Consider the following 27,477-nt stretch of genomic DNA (forward strand, 5'->3'; position numbering starts at 1 on the left):
TTCCCTCCCCTTGACTTTAAGTAGGACCTGTGACTTAATCCTAACCAACAGAATGTGGCATAGAGGGTGGAATGTCACTTCTGTACATTACGTAGGACTGGATAAGATGGTAAACATCTTGTCAGCAGACTCTCTCTATTGACTCTCTCCCCTGCTGGCTTTGATAAAGTGAGCTGTTGTAGGGAGAGGCAAGGAACTTAGAGTGGCTTCCAGCAGCCAGCCAGCCGGAAGCCAGGCCCTCAATCTGACAACCTACAACAAACTGAATCCTGTCAACAGCCATGTGAGCTTGGCAGCATATCCTTCTCCAGTCAAGCCTTAGATGAGCCCCCGGCCCCAGCTGACACTTTGATGGAGCTTTGTGAAAAGCCCTAAAGCAGAGGACCCAGCTAACCCGTGCCTGGATTCCTGACCCATGGAAACTGCAAGGTAATAAAGGTGTGTTATTTTTGTCACTAAATTGATGTTGACTTATTATGCAGCAATAAATCACTATACAAATATATTTGAAAACTTAAGTTTCTGATAAAGGTAGCATTTCAGCTTCATGGGGTGAGGATTGGATTTTTCAGTAAGATAGTGTGGGAATAACTGGATAACCATCTGGAGAAAGGTGGAGCCTAGATCCTACCACTACAGAAAATTCTGCTGGGTCACAGATATAAATGCTAAATGCAAAATAATACATATTATATAGAAAATATGGGGGAATATGGGGGAAATTTATCATAATTTCAGGGGAAATACTATAAAAGCTAAACTTTCTAGATGCCAGGAGTGAAAAGTTAACTTCAATAGGAGAAAACTAAGAAGAATTCTGTATGAAATAAACATTGTATGCATGGGGAGAAGAAAAACAAACTGACAAAAATTTTCTATATATACATTGACAAAGGGCTGTTTTCCTTAATTCATAGAGTTCAACAAATCAGAACCAATAGTACAATAGAGAATGGGCAGAGAACAGAACTCACAGAACAGAAAATACCATTGCCTCTCAAACACAGGTAAAGATGCTTAGCCTTACCAATAAGAAACCAAATTAGGTGGCACCTTGCTGGCTAAGGTGGTAGAACATGTGACTTTTTAAAAAAATTTATTTTTAATTTAATTTTTTAAAATTCATATCCAAATTAGTTAGCATACAGTGCAACAATGATTTCAGGAGTAGATTCCTTAATGCCCCTTACCCATTTAGCCCATCCCCCCTCCCACAACCCCTCCAACAACCCTCTGTTTGTTCTCCATATTTATGAGTCTCTTATGTTTTGTCCCCTCCCTGTTTTTATATTATTTTTGTTTCCCTTTCCTTATGTTCATCTGTTTTGTCTCTTAAAGTCCTGAGTGAAGTCATATGATATTTGTGTTTCTCTAATTTTGCTTAGTATAATACCCTCCAGTTCCATCCACGTAGTTGCAAATGGCAAGATTTCATTCTTTTTGATTGCCAAGTAATACTCCATTGTGTGTATACACACACACACACACACACACACACACACACACACCTTATTTATCCATTCATCCATTGATGGACATTTGGGCTCTTTCTATACTTTGGCTGTTGTTGAGAGTTCTGCTATAAACATTGGGATGCATGTGTCCCTTCGAAACAGCATACCTATAGCCCTTGGATAAATACCTAGTAGGACAATTGCTGGGTCACAGAGTAGTTCTATTTTTAATATTTTGAGGAACTTCCATACTGTTTTCCAGAGTGGCTGCACCAGCTTGCATTCCCACCAGCAATGCAAAAGAGATCCTCTTTCTCTGCATCCTCACCAACATCTGTTGTTGCCTGAGTTGTTACTGTTAGCCATTCTGACAGGTGTGAGGTGGTATCTCATTGTGGTTTTCATTTGTATTTCCCTGATGATGAGTGATGTTGAGCATTTTTTCATGTGTTGGTTGGCCATCTGGATGTCTTCCTGGGAGAAGTGTCTATTCATGTCTTTTGCCCGTTTCTTCACTGGATTATTTGTTTTTAGGGAGTTGAGTTTAATAAGTTCTTTATAGATTTTGGATACTAACCCTTTATCTGATATGTCGTTTGCAAATATCTTCTCCCATTCTTTCGGTTGCCTTTTAGTTTTGCTGATTGTTTCCTTCGCTGTGCAGAAGCTTTTTATTTTGATGAGGTCCCAGTAGTTCATTTTTTGCTTTTGTTTCCCTTGCCTCTGGAGACGTGTTGAGTAAGAAGTTGTTGGGGCGCCTGGGTGGCGCAGTCGGTTAAGCGTCCGACTTCAGCCAGGTCACGATCTTGCGGTCCGTGAGTTCGAGCCCCGCGTCAGGCTCTGGGCTGATGGCTCGGAGCCTGGAGCCTGTTTCCGATTCTGTGTCTCCCTCTCTCTCTGCCCCTACCCCGTTCATGCTCTGTCTCTCTCTGTCCCAAAAATAAATAAAAAACGTTGAAAAAAAAATTAAAAAAAAAAAAAAAAAAAGAAGTTGCTGTGGCCAAGATCAAAGAGGCTTATGCCTGCTTTCTCCTCAAGGATTTTGATGGATTCCTGTCTTACATTTAGGTCTTTCATCCATTTTGAGTTTACTTTTGTGTATGGTGTAAGAAAGTGATCCAGGTTCATTCTTCTGCATGTCGCTGTCCAGTTTTCCCAGAACCACTTGCTGAAGAGACTGTCTTTATTCCATTGGGTATTTTTTCCTGCTTTGTCAAAGATTAGTTGGCCATACGTTTGTGGGTCCACTTCTGGGTTCTCTATTCTGTTCCATTGATCTGAGTGTCTGTTTTTGTACCAGTACCATACTGTCTTGATGATCACAGCTTTGTAGTATAGCTTAAAGTCTGGGATTGTGATGCCTCCTGCTTTGATTTTCTTTTTCAAGATTGCTTTGGCTACTCGGGGTCTTTTCTGGTTCCATATAAATTTTAGGATTATTTGTTCTAGCTCTGTGAAGAATGCTGGTGTTATTTTGATAAGGATTGCATTGAATATGTAGATTGCTTTGGGTAGTATTGACATTTTAACAATATTTGTTCTTCCTATCCAGGAGCGTGAAATCTTTTTCCATTTTTTTTTTTTGTGTCTTCTTCAATTTCTTTCATAAGCTTTCTATAGTTTTCAGTGTATAGATTTTTCACCTGTTTGGTTAGATTTATTCCTAGGTATTTTGTGGTTTTTGGTGCGAGCATGTGACTCTTGATCTCAGTATTGTGAGTTCAAGTCCCATATTGGTTGTTGAGACTAAATAAATAAAACAGAAAGAAAGAAAGAAAGAAGAAAGAAAGAAATGAAAGAAATCAAATTAGAATTATGAGAGACCATATTTTAACCTATTAATTGGTTAAAAAAGTTGGATAATCCTGTGCTGAGGAATAAGGGAAACAGACACACTCTTGCATGGAATATAAATTGGAATAATCTCTATGAAGGACAATTTGACAAAATATCAAAATATCAAAATACCGGGAGCCTGGCCGTGTCAGCAGAGCATGCAACTCTTGATCTTGGGGTTATAAGTTCACCCACAAGTTGGGTATACAGATCACTTAAAAATAAAATCTTGAAAAAAACAGCAAAATGTCAAAATATAGCAATCCCACCTCTACAAATTCTACCTATATATAGACTCAAGGATATCCACCTGAAGCACAGTTTGTAATGGGTAAAGAACGAAAACAAATGACATGTGTATTAACAGGGCACTGTTAAATATCCAGTTAAAATGAACACATAAACAAGGGAATTCTATTTGTTCTGATATGAAACCTTTCCAAGGCTGTGAAACACAAAGAATGAAACATTGTGTAATGTATGTTATTTGTATAAAAATTTACATACATCAGACATGCTTGTACATGCAAAGAACACTTCTGGAAAAATACACAAGAAATGAATAATAAATAGTGCTTGCTTCCACAATGGAGAAGTAGGTGCCGGGTGGGCAGAAGGGAGAGGGATAGTACTTCTTATCCATAGTTTTAAAGAAATATTTTGGATGAATGTTAAGAATGGATCCTCTATTCACAGTTATTAATAAAAAAGCTTCAAAAGGGCAAAGTTTTGACACCCAAATGCTCTGTCTGGGACTTGCAAGGGAGCAATATTTTCCGGCAGTGAGAGCCAGTGAATGCCCCCTGTGTTGGAGTAAAGAACAGAGTGCCCACTGCATTTTTACAGTGCATCTTAAAATAGTGTGTTGCAAAGCCCAGGGAGCTCAGCCCTTCTTGATTGTTGGTTAGCGGACTGCCAGGGATCATTTTCCAAAAACCAACTTGCAATCCTCTATATTCCAGAAGGTTGTTTTTTCTGTGAAAATGTTCAGGACTTAGAGAACTGGAAAGCAGGTGGGGAAGGTTCAGAGGAGCCGCCCCCACGCACCCTTTCTCCCATTGCTGTCTTTCCTCATTCCAGCCAGTGCCACCGCTCCTCTGTCCTGGGTCCAGCCTTTGACACAGGCCCTGCAGCTGCTTCGACTGACCCCTCCCCGCTCCCTCTAGGGGTCTGGAACAGCCCTTGCTGGCACCTCTGCAGCTGTGACTCATTGCAAATGCTTTGCATTCCGGGATGTTCTGCAGGGTCTGGGTCTCCCCTGTGGCTCGAAACATTAGGCGAGTTGAAAGGGAGGAGAAAAGGAGGCCCCACAGCTGCCAAAACATTGCGAGGAAGAGGGGAAAACTGTGAGGAAAACTGGAGAGGTTTTGTGCCGGCAGGACCCCAGCCAGCCGCTCCCTGGCTGGGGCCTGCTGGTAACCTGAGCAGGGCCCAGGGACGCGGTGGAGGCAGATTCAGGGGCTTGTCCAAGCCCCTGCGAGGCCCGTTCACACATCCAGAAGCACCACACGCCATCTGGAGACCATCTCCATCTGTCTTGGAAGGACTGGGTTGAAGCCACTCTAGGAAGCAGACATGTGTCTCATCCAGAAAGTTTTTGTTTCGAATGTTCGTTTACCTTTATTTCACTGGGATTGTTTTGTTAGCTTATTTTCTCCCTGCCACCTATAGTTGTACACAACTTATACTCAGGTCAGTTGACATCTACTTTTAAAACGGTAGTGTTCTTTCTTTTTCTCTTCTGGAAGCTTTGGAACTCCATGTTGAGGTCTATGTTAAAAAAAAAACAAAAAAGCTCAACTGTCCAGGTAAGGGCTGGGGGAGGGGAGAGCCCTGCCCACTCCCCTTCATCTTCATTTCTTCCCTGCTGCTCTATGCAGACTCTAACGGGACATATTATTAAAAATCTTTATAATCAGTCAACTTTATTGAAGTACATTTACTTATAATAAAATATACCCATTTTAAGTACACAGTTTGATGAATTTTGGCAAATATATATATCCATGTAAGGCCTAATTTGAAGCCATTGGCTGAGTAAATATGAACATAATGAAATAAAGGTACATTACATTTATTTTTGAATGTTTATTTATTTTTGAGAGAGACAGAGCATGAGCAGGGGAGGGGCAGAGAGAGGGGGAGACACAGAATCTGAAGCAGGCTCCAGGCTCTGAGCTGCCAGCACAGAGCCCGATGTGGAGCTCGAACTCAGAACTGTGAGATGGTGATTTAAGCTGAAGTCAGATGCCTAACTGACTGAGCCACCAGGTGTAGCAAAATAAATGTTCATTTTTAAAGATGGAAATCAATAGTATTTAATATTCACTATATTGTCCCAACCGCATGGGTGTGACATCATCACATGCTAAGGTTCCTTTATTATCAAACAAATCATGATAGTTAATTTACTTTTACTTGGGTAGAAGGAAACTTGGATTTAACACAAAACAGAATCAAAGGGAGAGAAAGAATTGCTAAATCTCCATAAAGTTGTCTTTTGTATGAGAAATGTTAGCTTTTATAAGCTCTTTAAAATTCAGAAGCAGGGCATCAGGCTCTTGATTTCAGCTCAGGTCATGATGTATAGTTCATGAGATTGAGCCCCAAGTCAGTTTGGGTGTGGAACCTGCTTGGGATTCTCTCTCTCCCTCTGCCCCTCTCCCCTCCCCCTTCTCTTCCCCCTCCCCCCTCCCCACCGTGCATGAATTCTCTCTCAAAAAAATAAATAAAATTCAGAAGCAATTGTGAAAGTCATGTTTTTCTTTTTCTTTTCTTTTTTTTTTTTTTTTTAGCATTGATTGACCTTTTCTATAAAAGATGAAGATAATGTTTTCACAAGACTCCCATCTAAACATCCCTTCTAACTTTTACATTATTTTTATTCTGACATGTTTGTGACCTCAACATTCTCATAAGTGACTGTCCAATAGTTTGTACTGGCATATATGTAAGTGGATTTGGTGTTCACCTAGAGCCTTTTATATGGCTTCTCTGTTCCTTTTTTTCTTATTTTAATTCTTGTCTTAACTGCCAGCCTATTATTGTTAAGTAGTTTTTTGAGAGAGGCTCATGGGTGCTGGGTTTCCTCTCCTTTTCATGTTTTGGAAAGCCTATCTACTAGAATGACAACTTATTTTGTTAAGATATTCTTGGGTTACACGCTAGTCATTGCTTCTGTCTTTTGCCACTGGGTTCTGAGGTCAGTACGTCCCCTGCAGATAATTTGATCTTGTTGGTCTGAATGCTTGAAGAATCCTTTCTTTACTTTGGAACTTCAGTCAGGAGGCGAAGATAGGTCTTAGGGTTGAGCGGTCCATGTGGAAGTTTCCTGAAACACAGCGTGTTCTTTAATTCAGCAGAGTCACTTTGGTCTCAGGGACATTCTCTTCAGTATTTTTAATTGGATGGGTTTACTACTTCAGGAACACCATTTGTCATTACATGAGATCACTTTCATCCAGTCCCCACTACCTACCCCCTTTCTACTTACTTTAATCTCTTAGTTTCTTTTTGTTTTAAAACTGCATTTACTGTGGTTACATCCAATCTTTGCTTTATGTTGTAATTCAAGTTTTAGCTGTTTCTTACTCTGTTCCTTGCTGTTTTTACTTTAATCATTTGTTTTGTAATTATGTGGGTTTTTTGTCCTCATTTTTTTCCCAGCTCATTCTGCTTTTTTCTTTTTTTATCACAGGCTATTTGAGCTCATGTTTTATTTAAGTCATGTTCTTAAAATGTTGTTTTGTGGTATAAAGCATTTGTAGGCAATTCCCTTGTTACTAGGGTTTTTCTTTTTCCTTTTCTCCCCCTAGGGTTTTTCTAAGTTGGACCCTTTATCTATCTCTCATGTTTATGCTTTTTTCCTTTGAACTGGTAAAAAGCAAGTATGTTTGTAAAATAGCTTTGTAATTTTTTCCCCCCATCTGCTCACATTCTATCTAGATTTTCTACTCTCTATTTGTTTTGAATCAGGATTATTTTTCCTCTATAAATATCCGAAAGCACTTTGTTCCAGGGTGTTCTCCTCTCTACCACAGTCTGAGGTCTGGAAATTGTGGGTCCTCACACTTTGCTGTGACCTGAGATGATAGCAGGGGATGAAGGAGATCTACATCAACTAGGCAATACGCAGTCTTAGAAGATGTGTGCTCTGCTTCTCTGAAATTTTCTTAAATATCCTGGACAAGTTTTCTTTCACCCTGTTGGAGACTTCATCCTCCTCCTAGGGCTGAGGGGAGGAAGACTTCGAGGATTATTTAACAATCAGGATTAATCATTTAAACTGGGATTAAATAATTAGTAATGTGGATGATCCGAGAGCCTTACTTGCCAATTAGTTATTCAAATTCGTGGCATTTGGTGAAGTCCCGTTCTTGTTTGATTACTGTAGGTAAATATTTGCTTTACTCCTTTAAAAAATTATGTGTTCAGGAGTGCCTGGGTGGCTCAGTCGGTTAAGCGTCTGATTTCAGCTCAGGTCATGATCTTGTGGTTTGTGGGTTCAAGCCCTGCATCAGGCTCTGTGCTGACAGCTTAGAGCCTGGATCCTGTTTTAGATTCTATCTCTGTCTCTCTCTCTGCCCCTCCCCTGCTCTCTCTCTCTCTCTCTCAAAAATAAATAAACATTAAAAAAATTTTTTAAAACTATGTTCATTTCATTCGTCATGGGTTATAATTTTTTACCTGGAATTCTCTAATGGCCTATTATTTTTTTTTTTTTTTTGTTTAATTAAGAATAGCACTCTGAGCCATGTGGGAGAGAACTGTCCTGGAGTTGACTTACCTGCTGTGATCATGAAGATTCCCCTTAAACACAATCATGTCCAATGAGACAGGAAAACTGATTTCTTCTTCAATCATATTTCGTCTCTTGAGATTACTAAAAAGAAAAAAAAGAAAAAACATAATTAGAACATAATTATGAGCAAAGAGAAAAAAACATAATTAGTTTACTCTTTAATGCCTATTACCTTTGAGATATGAAGAATGGAAACTTTATGTTTTAAATCCTTGTTGGCTACCTTATTATCCCCATATCTCTGGTGGTCGCTGGACAGAACATGTTAACTAACAAAACTGATAGGTTTAATAGATTGGTAGATAAGGGTACTGGTAGATATCTAGTGTATCAAGATTTGTTCAAGGCATCTGAGAAAACCTTTCTTGATATCTGTCATTTACGTGACAGGATAGAGCTGTGTGTACTGGGTGATTAATCAAGTAGGAGGGTTATAGCTGGTTGTCTAGACAACCATTTCCTGAAGATTAATGTGTGGCCCTCAAACCCCAGGGAAGCCTGGTCACAATGCGTACTTTGACACTATCCTCTGTAATCCTTGGAGTCTGGAGAAACATGAAAATCTAGCTTACCAAGTCTGTAGCAGCAGAAATCTAGAAATGAAAACTAACTGGATGACAGAATCAGTCCCTGAAAGCTATTATTTGCAAGTAATGAACCCATATCCACAAAACAAAAATTTAGGTATAATAGGTATTTATAATTTGGGCTGCCCGGCATCTAAAATCTTTTCCTATTTAGGAAGAATCCTAAGATAATGATAGTGAAGCAGCCCTCTCTTCTACTCTAGAGACAAAAAGGGCCGCTATCCCCCTGGGACCACAAGCAAGGACAAGATCTAAGCACAACTAATCAAACGCTGCCACCTGGGACTATATCCTGAAGGGGTAATGACAAGGCTCAGGTCAATTAGGTATGCTTCATGGTGGCTCTGCAAGGGGGAAGGTGTGGGGAGTCTGGAAGGATGAGGTGCATATCTAATGACAGTAGAACCAGCACAGAGGTGGTAGGTGTCCTGATGCCAGCTTTGGGACAGTGAATGTCCTCCTGGACAGTGCTATGTCCTGAGCAGTCTGCTCCTGTGCTGACAGCTCATCTGGGCCTTGCCTCCCTGGGCTCCTATGTGATTCATTTCTACTGTTCTTTGTTTTTGTTTTTTGTTTTTTTATTTTTATTTTTATTTTTTTTTTATTGTTGAGAGAGACAGAGCATGAGCAGGGGAGGGGCAGAGAGAGAGGGAGACACAGAATCTGAAGCAGGCTCCAGGCTCTGAGCTGTCAGCACAGAGTTCTAGGCAGGGCTCAAACTCCCAGGCTATGAGATCATGACCTGAGCCAAAGTCAGACGCCTAACCGACTGAGCCACCCAGGCACCCCATTTCTACCATTCTTTGATTCCAAGAGCCATGAGAATCAAAATACAGTCCATTTCTGCTATGGAACCATAGTTGTTTTCTGTTATTTACCATTAAGAACCTTGATAAGTACAACATCTCTGAGTTCAGGATCCAAAAATCAACTGAGAAGACCTGGATGCTTGGCAATTCATGTGAAATAGACCTCGCGAACTGTGATGTAATGGTTGTCAATAAAAGGGCATGGCTGCCAGAGGGCTGCAATGGGCAGGACAAAGATGGTCAGAGGCCATCTTATTTACTCTTCTGCTCTTGTGAACGACAACTTGAGTATATTTTCCTGTTCAGAGTGTTTTATTTTAAGGCAGACAGGGACAGATTAAAATATGTACAGTGGGAGAATGGCCAGAAAGTTAATGAGTCTTTATACGAGGAGCTGGAGAAATCTAACTTAGAAAAGCCATAGGGAGGGGCGTCTGCGTGCCTCAGTTGGTTAAGTGTCTGACTTCGGCTCAGGTCATGATCTCATGGTTCGTGAGTTTGAGCCCCACATCCAGCTCTGTGCTGACAGCTCAGGGCCTGGAGCCTGCTTCGGATTCTGTGTCTCCCTCTCTCTCTGCCCCTTCCCTGCTCATGTTCTGTCTGTCTGTCTCTCTCTCTCAAAAATAAAATAAACATTAAAAAAAGAAAAGAAAAGCCATAGGGAAGACATTCTATGATTCTTTCAAATTACATTACTGCTATGGGCATTGAGGAGGGCACTTGTTGGGATGAGCACTGGATGTTGTATGTAAGCCAGGCACGACCGGAATCTACCCCCAAAAACCAAGAGCACACTTTACACAATGTACATTAGCCAATTTGATAATAAATTACATTTAAGAAACAAAATAAAATAAGGGCACCTGGGTGGCTCAGTCGGTTAAGCGTCCGGCTTCAGCTCAGGTCATGATCTCATAGTTTGTGAGTTCGAGCCCCCTCCCGTCGGGCTCTGTGCTGACAGCTCAGAGCCTGGAGCCTGCTTCGGATTCTGTGTCTCCCTCTCTCTCTGCCCCTTCCCCGTTGGTGCTCTGTCTCTCTCTCTCTCTCTCAAAAATAAATAAACATTACAAAAATTAAAATAAAATAAAAGCTAACCTGATTGTTTTGCAAAAAAAAAAAAAAACCCACAAGTTACATTACTACTGAAATAATTTTATAAAAATATGATACAAAAACATGCAAAATGGCCTTAAAAATAAAACAACATCCCCCACACCAATAGTGAGTTCTATGTGTATATCACAAAAGGAACGAGAAAGTGAGGGCTGAGAGTTTTCAGATGGAACCAGGATAAGAAGGGAGGGTTGTTTGGACACTCCTGTCACAGGAGAGTTAGCCTTGGAGGGACCATTTCCTGGGCTCCAATCTGACTAACACTTTCCTCTTCAGGGCCCTTATTCCTGGGATGCAGATATCCTTTACTCCAGTGGTGTTCCTAAACAATTGTTCCAGAGACTCCATTGTAGTAGAAATACAAGATGTAAATTTACTGAAATATTCCAAAGGTATCCTAGCATATACTATCGTATTCTTGCTCTGCCTTCTGCCTTCTAGTTTCTAAGGTGTTCACGTGAGTAATAAACCTTAAACCCTGTCCTTCCCCAAAGCTTCATAATACATCTAAGGCTGTTTCCATTATCAGAGTGTCCCTGAGGATAATATTGATTATTTTGAATTAACTATTTCAAGTATGAAATAATGTTATACATTCATTTCTTACTTGATTATTTCTTCCAACTTTTATGTGGAATGGAATTGAAATAATTGAGGGTATTTTGGATTTTTGAGAAATCAAAACCTCTGAAGGTAATTCAACTCTTTTGCAAGCTTGTATGCAAACTGGTTCTACCACTCCCCGGATGCCCTGGCGTCAAGCATGGAGAGAGGGTAGGAGGAAACGGAGGCCTCCCCACCTTCAAGTCTCCTTGGCAGAGTCAGGGACCACGTCTTCTCCCAGAGAATACAATCAGGGGATTCAATACTGGCAGGGTTTAGAGCGTCAAACAAGAGCTTCATTCAGGCTCCTGAGGGTTGCTACAAGTAATACTGCTGTGAGTATCCTGCTGACTACTGAGTATGCATATTAACTAGCTTAACTTTTGTTCCTTGTTTTCACAGTTATGGCAAATGATCTGGGTTCAGCCATTCCTCCTTCCCTCGGTCCTGTCTTGCAACACATCTCTCTGCGAAGTCTGATTGAGGCTGGAAGAGCAACGGAATGGGCCGTGAGCTCCTCCGGGTGGGGGTGGGGAGGTGTGGAGAGGAGGAAGCACGGTTTATGGAATATTCTCCCTACAGCACTTAGGATAGTCAAAGCACATAGTAAAGGACTGCTGGATTGAACTGAACTGAAGGGAACGGAACTAGCTGTCTCAGTATACCAAAACCACGCACAGGCAAGGAATACTTGCTAGGGATCCGCACAAATTATTAGATAAACCAACTTTTTGGCAGGGAGAGAAGCTAGGGATGTATTTTTCCTTGATTTTCATATTATAGCTTGACCCATTGTATAATAATTTATTAAGAAATAAAGGAACGGAGGAATGCCATTTTAAAGAAGGTCAATAAAAACAGCATCCTTTTAACTTCTGTTGTCGTACTAGGTTTATGGCTTAGGAAAAGTGAATCGTCAACAATTCCAAAATACAAAACCACACGACAGTTAAATTTATCATGATTTTTACCTAGAAGAAAAAAAGAATTAAGGACTTCATTCCATTTCTCCTCACTAAAATTTTATTATCTCTTTTTTTTTTTTTTTTTTAGAGAGAGAGAGCAAGTTGGGGAGAGGGGCAGAAGGAGAGAGAGAGGAGAGATGTGAGAGGAGAGAGAGAGAGAGAGAGAGAGAGAGAGAGAGAGAGAGAGAGAGAGAGAGAATCTTAAGTAGGCTCCATGTTCAGCACAGAGCTTGCCTCAGTCCTGATCCACAGTTCTGGGATGATGACCTGAGCTGAAATCAAGAGTCAGACACTCAAGTGACTGAGCCACCCAGGGCTCCCCCCAGTTTTTTTTTTTTTTAACAATTGTTTATATGGGGAGCAATATAAATGGCCTATTAACTTTTATTTAAACAATAAATAATTTTATCTAAGCAATTAAACAAAAATACTACCTACACAGGAATTGGCATTATTACACTTAATACAGCAAAAGGAAGGAATGCATAAAGATAAAGAATTAGACAAAGAAAAATGGTAGTACTGATAAATCAAAAACCAACAAAATTAATAATTAACCTATTTTCTTTTTAATGGAGAAAGCACATGTGCTAAAAATAGGAAATGAAAATAGATTTAATAACCACAGACATGGGAGAAATTAAAAGACTTCTAAAAGCTGATTTTGCTCAGTTCTATGCAAACAACAATTTTTAAATGCACAAAATGGATGAATTTCTGGGCCAAAGTCAGACGCTTAACTGACTGAGCCACCCAGGTGCCACAGTAAAGTAAGATTCATATAAGGAATGCAAAGATGATTTGATCTTATGAAATATATCTATGTATTTCACCATATTTATGTTTCAAAGGAGAAAAATCATAGTGTCATCTCCATAAACGCTGATGAAGCATTTGAAAATTTCAACCATTTTTGATTAAAATGCTTAATAAAGTAGGAATAATCATTTTATATCACTCATGCATACATACCCTACATGCTATATAGGCAAATACTAGAATGTTACCCTCAACACTATACCCAACCATCATTATCCTGGAGGTAATAGCCTATACAATCAGACAACAGAAATAAGTGAGAGGTATAAAAATTAGATAGTAAAGATAGAATATAAAGATGAATGTTTATTTATAAATAAATAAATTATTATTTATAGGCAATGTGATTATATACCTGAAAAACTCAAGAAAATCTCTTGAAAAAGTATGGCAAACAACCTGAATATTTCACTAAGGTAATTATGAATAAAGTAGACATAAAAGAATCATTAGCGTTGCTATTAGGAAAGCTATATGAGATTGCCAATGTTGAACCTCTTTTGACTTACAGAAATGGCAATTTCAGGTTGAGAAAACATAATGGGCAAAAGAGGTCATATGTAAAGGTCACAAAAAAGGCAAACTAGTTCAGGATAAAATTAAGACGTGTTCGTAACTCATGCAAAGAAAACTTTCCAAAATTCTAACAGACACAAAACAAAACCTGAATGAAAGAACTTATCCTTTTGTTAGTTAGGAGGCTGCCAAGTCAACAAAGATTTCTGCATCTTCCCAATTAATCTGGGAATTTAACATAATCTCAATGAAAACACAAAGACAAGTTTTTTAGAAGTAGAAAAATGGATTTTAAAGTTCTTATTGGAAAGCAAAAAACCAACCAACCAACCAACAACAAACACCCTTCAAGGTGAGAGCCAAGAAACTTTAAAAAAAAAAAAAAAAAAGAAGAAGAATGAGGAGAAATCAACCCTACAAGACAGGGTAACATTATAAAACTGCAAATGAACAGTAAGGGCTTATTGATTATTTTAAATTGAACATATTCGGGACACTCAGACCCTCCTCTTTTCCCCTGAAAGCAGGAAACAAATGTCCTTTATGAAAAATCTCATCCCTGTAATGAGAAGTAAAAAAGACATCCTTATCAACAGAAATAGGGACGCTGAAGTCGAGAAAGCTATAAAATAAGCTTTGCTACTTTTTCACTAATTTACTACCTCAGCCCCAATTCTGCATAGAATTCCTTTCTAATTAAAGCCCCCAAATGGCTGTTTTCCTTAACCTGCAAATTCCTCATAAATCTATCATCCCTTTGTCTAAAATGTATAAAAACTGCATGCTTTAGTCATTTCTTTGACTCTCAATTTCATTATTGGGTCTCTGTTCGCAAGGAACAAAAATTTCTTTTTTTCTCACGTAAATTTAATTCTTAGTCTACCTGGAAGACCTTGAGGGTAGGGGAGGAAGTTTCCCGCACGAAAAAAGTCAGTGGATCTCTCTTGCTCTCCCTCTCACTCTCCCTCTCTCTCGAGTCTCTCTCTCTCGCTCGCTCTCGCTCGTTCTCTCCTCCTCTCGAGAGGAGGAAGAGAGAGAGAGGGGAGAGCGAGAGGGAGAGCGAGCGAGACAGATTTGTGAAGAATTTTAGTATGATAAATGTGGCCTTTTAGCTCCATAGGGAAACGATTGATTATTCAATAAAAAATGGTCGGACAGTTAACTGAGTGACTAGCTGGAAAAAAAAATTCACTCTATATCTCAAAATAAATTTGAGATAGAGCAATGGATTTAAATAGTAACACATGAATCCACGAGAGTACTAGAAAAACAACCATGGAAAGATTTTTATGAGTAAATACTTAGGTAGAATTTTAGGAAGTTCTTTGGAGGAAGCAAGTTTTTTATGGATCTCAGGAGAAATGAGAGGTCTTAAAAGTCTAATTTCCTGACCAAGTGCTGGAGATTGGGTTAGCTGAAACCTCTGAAACTTTATTCTTAGAGGAAGGAGTGGGAAATCCAAGTAGTCCCTGTGTGCCGGCCTAATGCTGTTGATATAATAAATGCATTGGACCATTTCACAATCTCTTGTGTAGGTTTTGAGTGGAGGGAGGTATAAGCCATATGTCAGCTGGATTACCTTCTCCTTTGAAATTCAAAGGAAATTAGCTTAAACTCTTATGTTCTCCCTCAAGGAAATCTAGGTAATTTCCAATTCCTAGGGTATTTTCCAATTCCCTCAGGTTTTGGAGAATTAATTTATCTACTGTTTTGCCCCACCATGGTTAGTATTGTGCACTTCTTTGTCCCCAAGGGAGGAATGGCAGCCCTTTGCTCTCCCTCCACCTTACATTATCATTCATACAAGACATTTGAATATGGAGCAAACTGTACAGAAGTTTGCTTGGTTCCCTCTCCCTTGAGACCCTCTTCACATCTTGTCACCTTTAACTTACCAGGGCTCTCAGGGCTCTCAATGCGTTAGTTCCGTTCTCTTTACCTGCAGAACTATTTTGATCTTTTCCAGGCTTGCCTTTGCATATCCCAAAACTCATTGGTATGGATTGCAAAACTATGGCTCATCTAAGCGAATGTGAACCTTGAGCCTGCCAGGAGTACCAGCAAAGACCTTTCTTTTTGGCCTCTGTGTGAAGCAGGGACCAGATATTTCCTCACTGGTAGGAACTACTATTCCATTGTCCTTAGGAGGCAGAAGTGGCTACAGTCAGTTTTGGTCTTACATAATTTGCTTCTCCATCATAGAAAGGACCAGATTTCATAGCCATCTGAGTTACATTCTCCCCCTTGCCTTATATTACTCACCACATAAAAGAAACAAGAAACAATTCAAAGGTAAAACACTACAAAATGACAAACTCATTTATGGAGTTCCTAGGTCCTGTGGGAAAAGTACTCAATCTAAGTCCCGTTGAGCATACTTAAATACTATTCCTAAAATGTTTGGGCCATGCAAAGGCCAGGATTCATGGGCAAGTGTTACGATTTTTAAAGTTATTTAGGTTATCACGCTGACTTAAAGCCATGTCTGGATCGATACTTAGTTACTGAAACTCTTTCAGAATACTGAGACAGATAGTTAAGTTGTCCTTTTAAGAGATTCTGACCCATTATTCCTCTAAATGTCTGGATAAGATATTTCTTTCCTATTTCCTATATTCTAAATTTTCCAATGCCCACCTCTGGGATAATAATCATATTGTTCAATACTTTCACAAGAATAAGAAACATTTATATTCTATGGTGTTTAGACTGTGGTATGTAAATTTTTCAGAGATTATTCTTCATATTATTTTATTTCTGCTATTGGTGTTATATTGTTCGTTGTTTCTTATAGAAGAGAAAGCTTTCGGGTCAGTAATTTATGAACACAGTTAAAAAGTCAAAAGACACAAAAGACTATGTACAGCTAAAAGTGAGTCGTTCCCACTCTGTCCCTCACTACTTCTCTTTCGCAGAGGAAACCACTAGGAATAGCTTCTTATCTGAAAGATACACTATCCCCTTGCCCCCAAGTACACATTCTACACACTCCACGTTCTACACTGTGTACACACTGCTCTGCATTTGGGTTTTCACTTGAACATGTAGCTTGCGGATTGTTCCATACCTGTATATACAGGTTAGCTCTTTTGGTAGAATTGCCTTCTCTTTAAGTATCTTTAAGCTGCGCATCATTCCATTTTAGGAAGGTATTATCACTTATTGAACTAATGCCAATCAGTGGACACTTACATTGCTTCTAATTTTTAGCTCTCACCAACATTTCTGCAACGAATTACTTCGTATGCAGGCCATTTTACAGATAAGAGAGTATTTGAAGGGTATATTAGTGAAAGCAAATTACTGAGTTAAAGGGTGTGAGCATTCTCAATTTTGATAGTTATTGTCAAATTGCCCTCCAAAAGGGTTGTGCCTATTCATGTTTCCACTAACAAATATTTGAAAATACCTGTTTGCTAGTACCCTGATCATCAGAGCATGTCATTAAATTTTTCGATTTATTTTTCACTTGCTTGATTTTTTTTTTTTTTTTTTTTTTTTGCTGTCAATCTTACAGGTGAAAAGTGTATCTCATACTTTTAGATCCTTCTCATGAAATGATTCAAAATGTCATCTTTATCATATACTAAATTTGTCTATTTGATGCATTTCTGGGCTTTCTGGTTTATTCCATTGGTCTCTGTTGTCTCTTCATACACTATTTCTATCATTTTGATCCCAGTAGTTTCATAGTATGTTCTACTTTATCATAGGTCTAATCACCCTTACTGCCCTTTTTTTCCCCTAAGAAATTTGCCAGCTAGCTTTTTCTTCTATATGAATTTGAGAAATAGTTTGTCTTGCTTCAAAAAAAAATCCTGTTGCATTTTTATTGAGATTGCATCACATTAATAAATTATTCAGGAATACTACTACTTGCTAAAGTTTATCATTGCAGACTTACCATTTCTTATTGTTCTTTTCAGTCATGTCTTCCTGATGCTTATAACAATTATTGATTCTTCACAGCATCTTTGGAAACAGCAGGGAAGATAGAAGATAAAGGATTAGCCCAAGATTACATATGATAAAAAGTCCTAAACTGGTTTTGTATCTACTATTTGGTAATGCCTCACCAGCAGATTTTACACAAATTGAAAAACAAAACATACTCTTCTACCAAGGATAAAATTTTCCTATTGCAAAAAGCCAGCAATGTGCAGCAACTATTCTGCAAATGTATTTCTTGTGTGATGATCTGTGGCCAAGCACAGAATGCATTCCTATCATGGAGTAACAATTTCAAAGGAATTTTGAAACCAGAGTTGGCTTGAATGCTGTACAATGACACCCAGGATCTTGGCCTACTTCCCAGATTTTCCCTTTTTGGTTTTCTAGCAAGTTTGGTCATGCCTGGGAATTTGCTGAATATGGTACTTGGATCAGTGACTTCCTGAATGTGACATTGGGATCAATGGCATTTGTCTGCCCAAGGATTTGTGGAGTACAATTTTTAGAAGTACTGCAGTTGTAAATAAGTTCTTTATTGAACTGATGCTCAGGCACAAGGGTGCAAATAGGAAGGACACTTTGTGAATTGATTATGGAAGGCAAAGAACTTGAGAATGTTCTATTATGAATATTGCATTACATACCTGGGCACACTGGTGTTCCAGCTGGAGGATCTTCAAGTTCTTAAATAAATATCAAATGGATTTAAGAGCTATCTTTAATGCCTCCTTTGACAAATGGCCACTTACTAAAGGTCAGCCAAGACTTGATAAACAGTGGATTATCTGCAGCATCCCAGGCACGTCCTACCATCACCCTGGCTCAGTTAACATAGGGAGAGCTAACAAAGAGCCTGCGTGAGTTACTGAATTACTTAGGACCCAAGCACGTGTTGACATAGATCTGAGTGTATTTTTGGATTACATTTCCAAAACTATTATTGTTTTCACCGTTTTGTTTCAGTCAGCATTTCCTTCTCAATGCCACGTATAATTATGAGCTGACTTAGGTAAAATATTTTAAAAATGTGTAGTAGTACATATGTACCTATATAACATCTGAGATTATTTGCCATAACATAAACGAGAACACTCTTTAGCTTGTCCCTCCAAAACAAAAAGACTACTGTACTCTGGAGTGTTATGCAAGAATCGGAAGAGCATAGTTTACTGAATGCTCAGCTTGTTTAGCGACATACCAAAGAGTAGGACAAAGGCTAAAAGCAAAAACATGGGGCAAGTTTTAAGCAATGAACCTAAAGGTATACGGATGATGAAATATCTAATTATCAAGGCAGAGAACAGGTTGTAAAATCTAGCTAATGAAAATATAAAGATGAGTTATTAATGGGATAGCTGTTTAATTAGATGATTCCTTGGTTTGTTTTAAGCAGGAAGAGTGTTGCCAAAATCACAAGATTAGACCTCTCCGAACAGAGAATGGTGATGGTGTGATGTCATCTATCAGTTGCCATTTACTCCCACTATAATGGCCACACCTTAGGCTACAAATATTAACTATTTAGACATGAGAAATTAATAAAAGGTGAGGCAAAACGGGCAGCAAAAGGAAATTGTTATGTTAAATTAGGCATATGAAGTTAGGAAAGCATTTACAAGTCTAGGGAAATGACATAATACAAATTTTATGATTCTCCTTAATAGAATTTGTCTCAACCAGGTCATACGAGGAATGCTTTTACAAACATGACTGTGCTCCCAGATCTTGAAACTTACATGAAGTATTATCAGATTCTGTGGTCACAGGACTCAACAAATCTCAGTTAAGTGGAGAAGAACAAATTCATTATGGAGGTCCTAGGTCCTGAGAAAGTGTTCAGTCTAAATCCTGTCAAGTAGGATTGTTGATATATGTCCTGTGTGTGTGTCTTTATATTTAATTTGTATTTATATTTATTCTGAAAGATTTCAGGGTCTGAATTCTGGAAAAGACTTAACACCATTAAAAACGTGGTTCCTGGATGATTATGACAGAGTATAATACAGGTTATTTTCAGTCTTCTTAAACCTAAGGTATGTGGGTTGACCATTCCCAGGATGATTTTATTCTTAGGCAAGAATATTTAGCTGTTGTATGTACTGAAAGAAATACAGGTAAGATTATACTCACTGAGCAACCCATTCGTCAAGACATCAGCCTTTTCTGCTCACAGCCCTGAAGGAGGCAAAGTAGGATGCGATCACCTTGGTCTATTTTTCTTGTGAAATGTGCTCATTTCTGTTCTACTTGCAAGCACTGTGGTTATTTTTTTACCAGCAATCGAGACCACAGGCAGGGGAGTAAGCTAGAATTCTGACTGAGTCACAATTCCCAGGCCTCTTCCTACGGATATGTATGTGGAGTGTGGTCCTGAGGCCCATCTGGAACACTTTCCCACACATTAGGCCGGGAGAGGCAGCAGGGCGCAGGCTTAAGGATCCCTACAACACGGCTCCACCATCATCTTGTGTCTGTGTGACCAGGCACTGGCTACCTAAACCTTTGTGCCTTGGTTTCCTTGTTGGAAAACAAGGCCTGACAACAGTGTTTGCCTCGTAGAGGTATTGTGAGGGGATGAAGGAATACATCTAATACTCCTAGGACAGTGCTAGGTACAGGTTAACAGTGGTTTCATATACAAGCCACTCAAGTGAGGATTTAATAAATTTGGCAAGCTGTAGGTTTCCATACCTATGTATGTAGACATATCAAATCGTTTTTACAGTTGAGGGGGAAAAATGAGCAGAGGAAACTTTGAAAACAGGTGGTGGTAGCAAATGCTTACCACCATAGATCCAGTTGAGAAAAATTCCCAGGCTTTGATGTGTCAGAAACAATTGTTTTCCAACTTGGCTCCAACAGCCCCCAGACAAGACACCCCAGTTGTTCCCATTGCCTGAGTAACTTTCCACTGTCACTACCTGTGGGACCAGCTTCTCTCCCAGACCTGTCCTTCCCCTCCACTGTCCTTTCCCCACATAAGTCATCTTTAGTGCCTGCGCTCCAACCATCAGAGGCAAAGTTTTGTGTAAGGACTGACCTTGGGGCATACTTATATATGGGTACAAACCTTAGCCCTTCCCCCCCAAAAGTTGTAGTCCCAAAGTTAATATTTATTTGAAACTTGGGAGAACACTCCCCTCTTTATAAACAAAACACTAAAGCAAAATGTTCTAGTCTCTCACACAAATTAATTGCCCGATTACCATTTCTCACGAATGCCACCTTTTTCTCCTTTGTTTTCCCTTCCATTATGTTTCAGTTGCAGAGAGGGTAAATCATAAATTACTGTCTAGTATAGAGAGAAACATTCTGCAGCTGGAAGGAACTGGGAAAGCACTGTTTTTTGTTTTTTGTTTTTTCTCAATCATGAATTCCGTTGATTACTGACTTCAAAATAGGTAACGGTCCCATAAATGGGAAAAAAGAACACATTCCAGGGTGAAAGGATGGCAAGTATAAAGGTAGAGAGATGTGAACATGCATTGTTATGTTTAGGGAAGAGTATATGGCAAGAAGTAAATAATTTTTGGTCTCCGTAGGAAACTGCCAGTGAGTTACCATGGGCACAAGTTGGGGAGTGCCTGTAATCGCATCTAGCTGGCCATTTTCATTTGGTGCCGGTTAATTGGACTAGCTTTAAAATAGTACGCTCAAGTTCTGTTTTGAACTCTATCCTGACATACTTCCCACTCCTTTGCCACACCCTAAGAGCTCATTTTGCCTTCTTTGGTGGTGGTAAAAAGCAAGGTCCCTTTTGTCTGAGCCTCTTGGTTCCAGGTCGCGTTTGCCTTTCCTCAAGGTTTTTCCCAATTCAGCAATTCCCATGAATTTTCGTCAGATAGTTTTCCCACTAGGATACAAATTCCATGAAAGCATGAATGTTCACATCTTAAAATTCACTGTTATTACTAACTTAGAATTGAGCTTGGTACATAGTAGTCTAGGTATCATTCAAAAAATTTAAGAACCTATTATGTGTTGCCCTATGGAGGGTCCAATAATGATTTAGGTATGCTCTCTACTTTTAAAGATCTTACAAATGAGGATAATAGATAAACAAACTCCAAGTCAAGGAAGAATGAAACCAGTGCAACTATTGAGGTATACATTGCTAATAGGGGGGTGCTATGGACTGAATATGTGTCTCTCCCAAATTCATATGCTGAGACCTAATCCCCAATGTGATAGGTTTAGAGGTGGGGCCTTTGGGAAGAGGTTAGGTGACAGGGTGGAGACCTCTCAAATGGGATTAGTGCCCTTATAAAAGAGATCCCAGAGAGTCCTTACCCCTTCCTCTTCATGTGAATGAGGAAGCAGACACCGAATCTGCTGGTGCCAAGGTCTTGGGCTTCTTAGCCTCCAGAACTGTGAGACATGTTTATAAGGCATCCAAGTTATGCTATTTTTGCTATAGCAATCTGAAAAGACTACGGCATGGGGCTCACAGGCAGTAATTAATTTCAACCAGGGAATTGAAGAAAGGCTTCACAGGACGCTGTCCTCAAAGAGAGAATTTTCATTAGGGATGTGGAGGTTATTTTTGGTCAAGTGATCATTAGTTTGAACTCTTCCGTTTCCAAGGGACAGAAACGCATCTCAAAATAGTTTACACAAATATAAGGAAAGTGTAACTGGGAAATCTGGCTTCAGCTCTCCCAGAACTCTTGACCCTGCTCATGTGTGGATGCTGCCTTCTCTCCCATAGCAGATGGACATAATCTATGTTGCAGGAGGAAGGGGTGGAGTTTGGCCACAAAGAGCTCCATGCTCCTATCACACTGGATTGTAGTTAATAGCCATAGAAGGTTATCTGCATTTCAAGGCCAGCAAATAAGATCCCATGGAAAAGTCTCTGCTCAGTCTAGTTTCGGTCATGGGCCTATCTCCAAGCTAATCACTGTACCCATTGCCTGGCGATAGTACAGACAGTGCTAGGATAGAGCTGTGTTAATAGGGACTCATACAAAGCAGAATATAATTTTAACCAGACATGGGAAAGGTTGCAAGAAGACTTTTGTAGGATCTGTAGCTCTATTAGAACCATATAGAGTGGGCAGGGCTGGGGTGGTACTTCATGAGAAGATCGAGAGGACCCAAAAAGAGAAGAAATAAGATGTTGGGCAGACGAGTACGACAGGTAACCATTATACTAAAACTCATGCACTCGTAGGCCAATGGGATGCTGTTTGCTGTCACAGAAATTTGATTGCCAGGGATAGGCAGTGGATCAGGCAGGAGACTTAGGATGGGCTAGGTCACAGGGAGCCTGCACTGATAAATGGGAGTCGTCAAAGGGCTCAACTGAAGGAATGTTGTGATCAGACCTATGTTACTCTGCTTCCCTTTTCGCAGAAACATAACTCTGGGCTAACTTTTCTGGAACATCTAAGCTGTCAGACTCTCCAACCATGCACCAAGTCTCCTCTTCCAGTCCCGTTTGCCTTTTCTTTCTCTAGTCCTCACACTATCTTGCCTCAATTCTATATATAGTCCTGCCATCCTGGCCACTTGTTTCCCCACCTAAGGTCAATACCCCATTAAGGAATTACTTTTGTCCAGCTCTGAAATTCCTGGATTCTTACAGCATACAACTAAAACCCTACTTTTCAGTCACTGTGGCACCAACAGGAGGTGGAACCATGCTAGCATGTAGCTAATTGGCATGGGTTAATGGGGTTAATTTCTATCACTTATCACATATTCAGATTAGCCTGAAAGCTTGAGAACTGTGGTCATCTTTTGAACTCTGGACTGGTAAACTGTGAATGGATTAAACCGTACAAGATCTGAATGTGCCAATCTCTTTCTTTACATGTATTTTGGTGTTCTTGAAGGAGTCAGTGTGTCCCTGTGGCCACCAATCCTCCTAGTGGGAGGTGGTACTGTGGCCATAGCTCATGAATGTGTAGATTTTAGTAGATTTTACCCTTCATAAACTTTTGGGGATGATTACCATAAACTGTATAGGATCAGGAGGATTATGTTCCTAAGAATGCTTAGAACAGTCTACTCTTTCAGGCTGTTACCATAGGGCACAATTGCTTGCCCCTAGTGAATGAGATAATGAATGGATCGATTCAGCTAGAGAAACATAGCATAATCTGAGAGAAAACTACATTTACCCCCTCCCCCCCACCTGCTTCCCTGACATTATTAAATGCGCATGCACTAGCTCCAACTGAGAAAAATCAAAATGGAACAATTCTAAAATGAAAATTATTTTTTTGCCACGCAAGCAGATCTCTGCAGAGATAAAATAGGAATAACGTTTCCATAAAAATTGAAGTTTCTGAGAAAATTAACCTTTCTTATTGAAAATGAGAGGTAAGAAAGGAAAAAGAGAAAGGCCACCTTCTAAGAGTCGTTACTGCAACCACTGACAGCATTTCGTACTGTTAGGGAGAGTGGGTGAACATTAGAAGAGGTCACAGAAGCTGAAAAAAGGAGACAACGTAAGAGTCTCGGGAGAGTCATAGTGCTGGCTACTTCTGAGAAATGTACCTAGCAGCAAAAAGCAAACAGCTCCTCAGACTCTTACTGACAGAGTTTGGATTTATTATGACAACCTTAGAACCAAAAATAGCTATATTTTTCTATGACAAATCTCACAGGAATCAAATATTTTCAGAGATCAAGCAAAGAAGGTAGTGCATGTGGTAGTGTAGTCAAGGGAAGGTATGAACGTTGCTCGATGTTTTCCAGGAGAAATCATTAAGGGTGAAGTGCTAATACACTTGTTTTTCATCTTACTCCAACAGAAGACCACATGTAATCTTCCTAAAGAGTGACTCCCCAACGTATCCTGACAACAGCAGGGTGGGGAGGAAGCAAGTTACGAATGAGTGAAAAACCATAAGGTAACAGACAATACTAAGCACGCTCCCACCCTTATCCAAACACAAAGGCAGGGGAAAAGTTCCTGCTATGTGCCAAGAGATTATTTGGGGGGGTGGGAAACAAGCACACACACCCCCACAGCAGCATCAAAAATTTTCCTATTCTCCAAAAAGTACTTAAATTAAAAAATTTCTATTAGTTAACCTATGTTGGAACCATTTTGGTGGGGAGTTGTCATAAATTGATAAAAGGCCAACACACAAACACTAAGGATGGGAGTGAAAGGAATATCAAATGTTATTTGATGCTATGCAACTTCCCTACCAAGGTTGCATTTGTCACCAAAATGGAAAACGAATAAAAGATTCCGGGGTATCCTTTTTTTCTTATTTAATTTTTTCGTCCTTTGGTTTTTCTTTTTCTTATGTTGAATCTGAGACCTGAGAGGCCCTCTGTCCTGATCCGGTAGGACACTCTTTAATGAGTGCCTTGGAAACAAAGGAGACCAACCGGGGAACCCACACCCAGAGCCACTTGTCAAGAGCCTGCAGCCAGTAAAGCTTCAGATTACACAAGAGGACTGGGTGGGGTGGGAAGGATGCACAAAAACTGAGAGAAAGTTTCTGCTCTTCAGAAGTTCTGATCTACTAAGGGAAAGAAACAGGCAGTACTGGAAATGGGTTGGGGTGGGGGGTGCAGGGGTGGGGACTAGGTTCTAATTCTGACTCTGTCATTGGCTGGCCATGTGCTCTTATGGGGTGGGAGTAGTCACCTGTCAAATGAAGAAATAACATGAAGGGGCAAATCTCTGTAAAATGAAGTAACAAAATGTGATCAGCATTTCTCAAAGTAGATTCCAATAAAAAAAAAAGTCTGGTTGAATAAGTTTGGGAAAACTTCCCTACCCTGGTTGATCCCCAACAGTACCAGATAGATTCTTACTGGATTTAGTGTATCAAAGACTCCTAAAGTCTTGCTATAAAGGATTTTTTTAAATTTGGCATTTCCCAAACGTATTTTCTGAAAAAAACATCTGTTGACATTTGCAGAACATGCTTTGGAAAACATTGATCTCTATGCTGCTTCCAGCTTTAGAATTCTATCCTTAGTCGTTACTTTTCCGTACAGACGCCATCACTTCCCTTCTCTACTGCTGTGTACTCAGTCTTTCATTGAGTCTTTGTGCTGAACCTCACATGCTGCCTCTCCTCTGGCTTTACTTTTCATGACTTTATGCTATTTAAATGTTCACATGAAACTCAAACAGGGTTGGACCAGATGACCTCTAAAATCTGTACAAACCCTGAAACTTTTAGGATTCTTTGGTAATTATCACAAACATCCACTGAAGACCGAAACAGGATGTATATAACTGAGGCTGTTCTCATCACAGCACTGACATCTACTAAGAACTCTGAGATGAAATTCTAGATCCTGTCATTCTGAACACTGCTCTAAACTCAATACTGTATTTCCTTGCAACTTCCTTTCCCCTGGACCAATGCAAAAGGAGAATACACAGGAAGACAGTGTGGGTTGTATGGGCTCTCTAGATCCATCTAGAGGAAATATAGTTAAGAGTTCAGTGGGGGTGCTTCCTACCAAATCTTCTCTTTGTAGGTACAGCAAAAGTTTTTCACACAAGTTATTATGAAACATCAAGAAATTATACATATTGCCCATACCTCACCATAAAAATATTTAATGCAGGTGTTTCAAATTCAGAGGACCATCCAATTCCTGGCAGAGGCTTGAGGTCCAGGAATGACAGCAGAATATGGGTAAGAGACAACTTGAGAATATCCACAGATGTCAACTGGCCAACGCTCAGTTTAGTAAAATTCTAGTTCTTTCTCTAGTGTATGATTATTATACCCTCTTTTTAGCTCTGCCTTGACCCTAACTTAGTGTCACACGTTTCTTCTTTAGCTGTTTCCATGCCAACAGGATTGTTTAAAAATACTTTTAAGACAGGGGCACCTGGCTGGCTAAGACAGAAGAGCATGCAACTCTTGCTCTCAGCTGTGAGTTCAAGCCCCACATTGGGTATAGAGATTAAACTTAAAAAGACATTACTTTTAAGACATACTCAATTTTCTCAATTGTCCAAACGTAGTAGCTGAGAAGACAAATATTAACCAACCTAATTAATCAGAAAGCCATTCAACTATTTTTCCTCTACTGCAGGTCTTACAGCAAAACCTCTAGGTCTGGTCTGCTCCACTTTAAGGGGCTCAGGTGCCATCATTGAAATGAGTGGTGAGCTTTGATACTGCCGTGACGGTTTCTTTCCCTGGCTACTCTGCAGGGGAATGCAAACCTGGCATATGGTGTGTGAAATGCCTTGCAGACTAAGATACCTCAGCCCCCAAAGAGGAAACAGAGAGAAAAAGAATGAAGATGAATGTTCACACATCACTGCCTGGAGGCTTCTACAGAACATGTGCAGTGTGAGAATTTTCAAAGGCTGACAGATGCGCTTTAATAGAAAGAGGTAAAAGATAAGATTCATAAGGCTTGCTTCACATTTTATAAAGGGATAGGTCTTGGGAAGCCCAGTATACTTTGTAATTATGTTTTATAATACAGTAATGTTGGATTATAACATAACTACTGCTGAAAATAAAGTGATGAGGGGTGCCTGGGTGACTCGGTCGGTTGGGCGTCTGACTTTCGCTTAGGTCATGATCTCACAGTTGGTGGGTTTGAGCCCTGGGTCGGGCTCTGTGCTGACAGCTCAGAGCCTGGAGCCTGCTTCAGATTCTATGTCTCTTTCTTTCTCTGCCCCTCCCCCACTAGTGCTCTGTCTCTCTCAAATACATGTTAAAAAAAATTTTTTTTTAAAAAGAAAATAAAGTTAGGGGCGCCTGGGTGGCTCGGTAGGTTGGGCGTCCGACTTTGGCTCAGGTCATGATCTCACGGTCCGTGGGTTTGAGCCCCACATCGGACTCTGTGCTGACAGCTCAGAGCCTGCAGCCTGTTTCAGATTCTGTGTCTCCCTCTCTCTGTGACCCTCCCCGTTCATGCTCTGTCTCTCTCTGTCTCAAAAATAAATAAACGTTAAAAAAAAAAATTAAAAAAAAAAAGAAAATAAAGTTACAAACTAACAAAAAGGGTTTAGCAAAGGTCAATTTCAAAGTAAAAATAAGGTAAGATTTAATCCAAAACATTTTCCTTATTCTA

General features: G+C 39.7%; 2 long non-coding RNA genes across 3 annotated transcripts; one reads left to right on the forward strand and one right to left on the reverse strand.

Moving 5' to 3' along the window:
• The first annotated feature begins 100 nt into the window (after window positions 1-100).
• LOC131517234 (uncharacterized) lies at window positions 101-12,075 on the forward strand. Its single transcript, XR_009264467.1, has 2 exons — window positions 101-429; window positions 11,606-12,075. It is a non-coding gene; the product is annotated as an uncharacterized LOC131517234 (long non-coding RNA).
• Window positions 6,007-27,255, reverse strand: LOC131517233 (uncharacterized). Of its 2 annotated transcripts, XR_009264466.1 has the most exons (4): window positions 19,585-27,255; window positions 17,408-17,475; window positions 8,077-8,172; window positions 6,007-6,621 (listed from the first exon to the last, which is right to left on the reverse strand). It is a non-coding gene; the product is annotated as an uncharacterized LOC131517233 (long non-coding RNA). The 2 variants fall into 2 exon arrangements; XR_009264465.1 differs by having other exon boundaries at window positions 17,408-27,241.
• Window positions 27,256-27,477: the final 222 nt, after the last annotated feature.

Source organism: Neofelis nebulosa, chromosome 7, assembly GCF_028018385.1.
Source record: "Neofelis nebulosa isolate mNeoNeb1 chromosome 7, mNeoNeb1.pri, whole genome shotgun sequence".
Taxonomy (NCBI): Eukaryota; Metazoa; Chordata; class Mammalia; order Carnivora; family Felidae; genus Neofelis; species Neofelis nebulosa.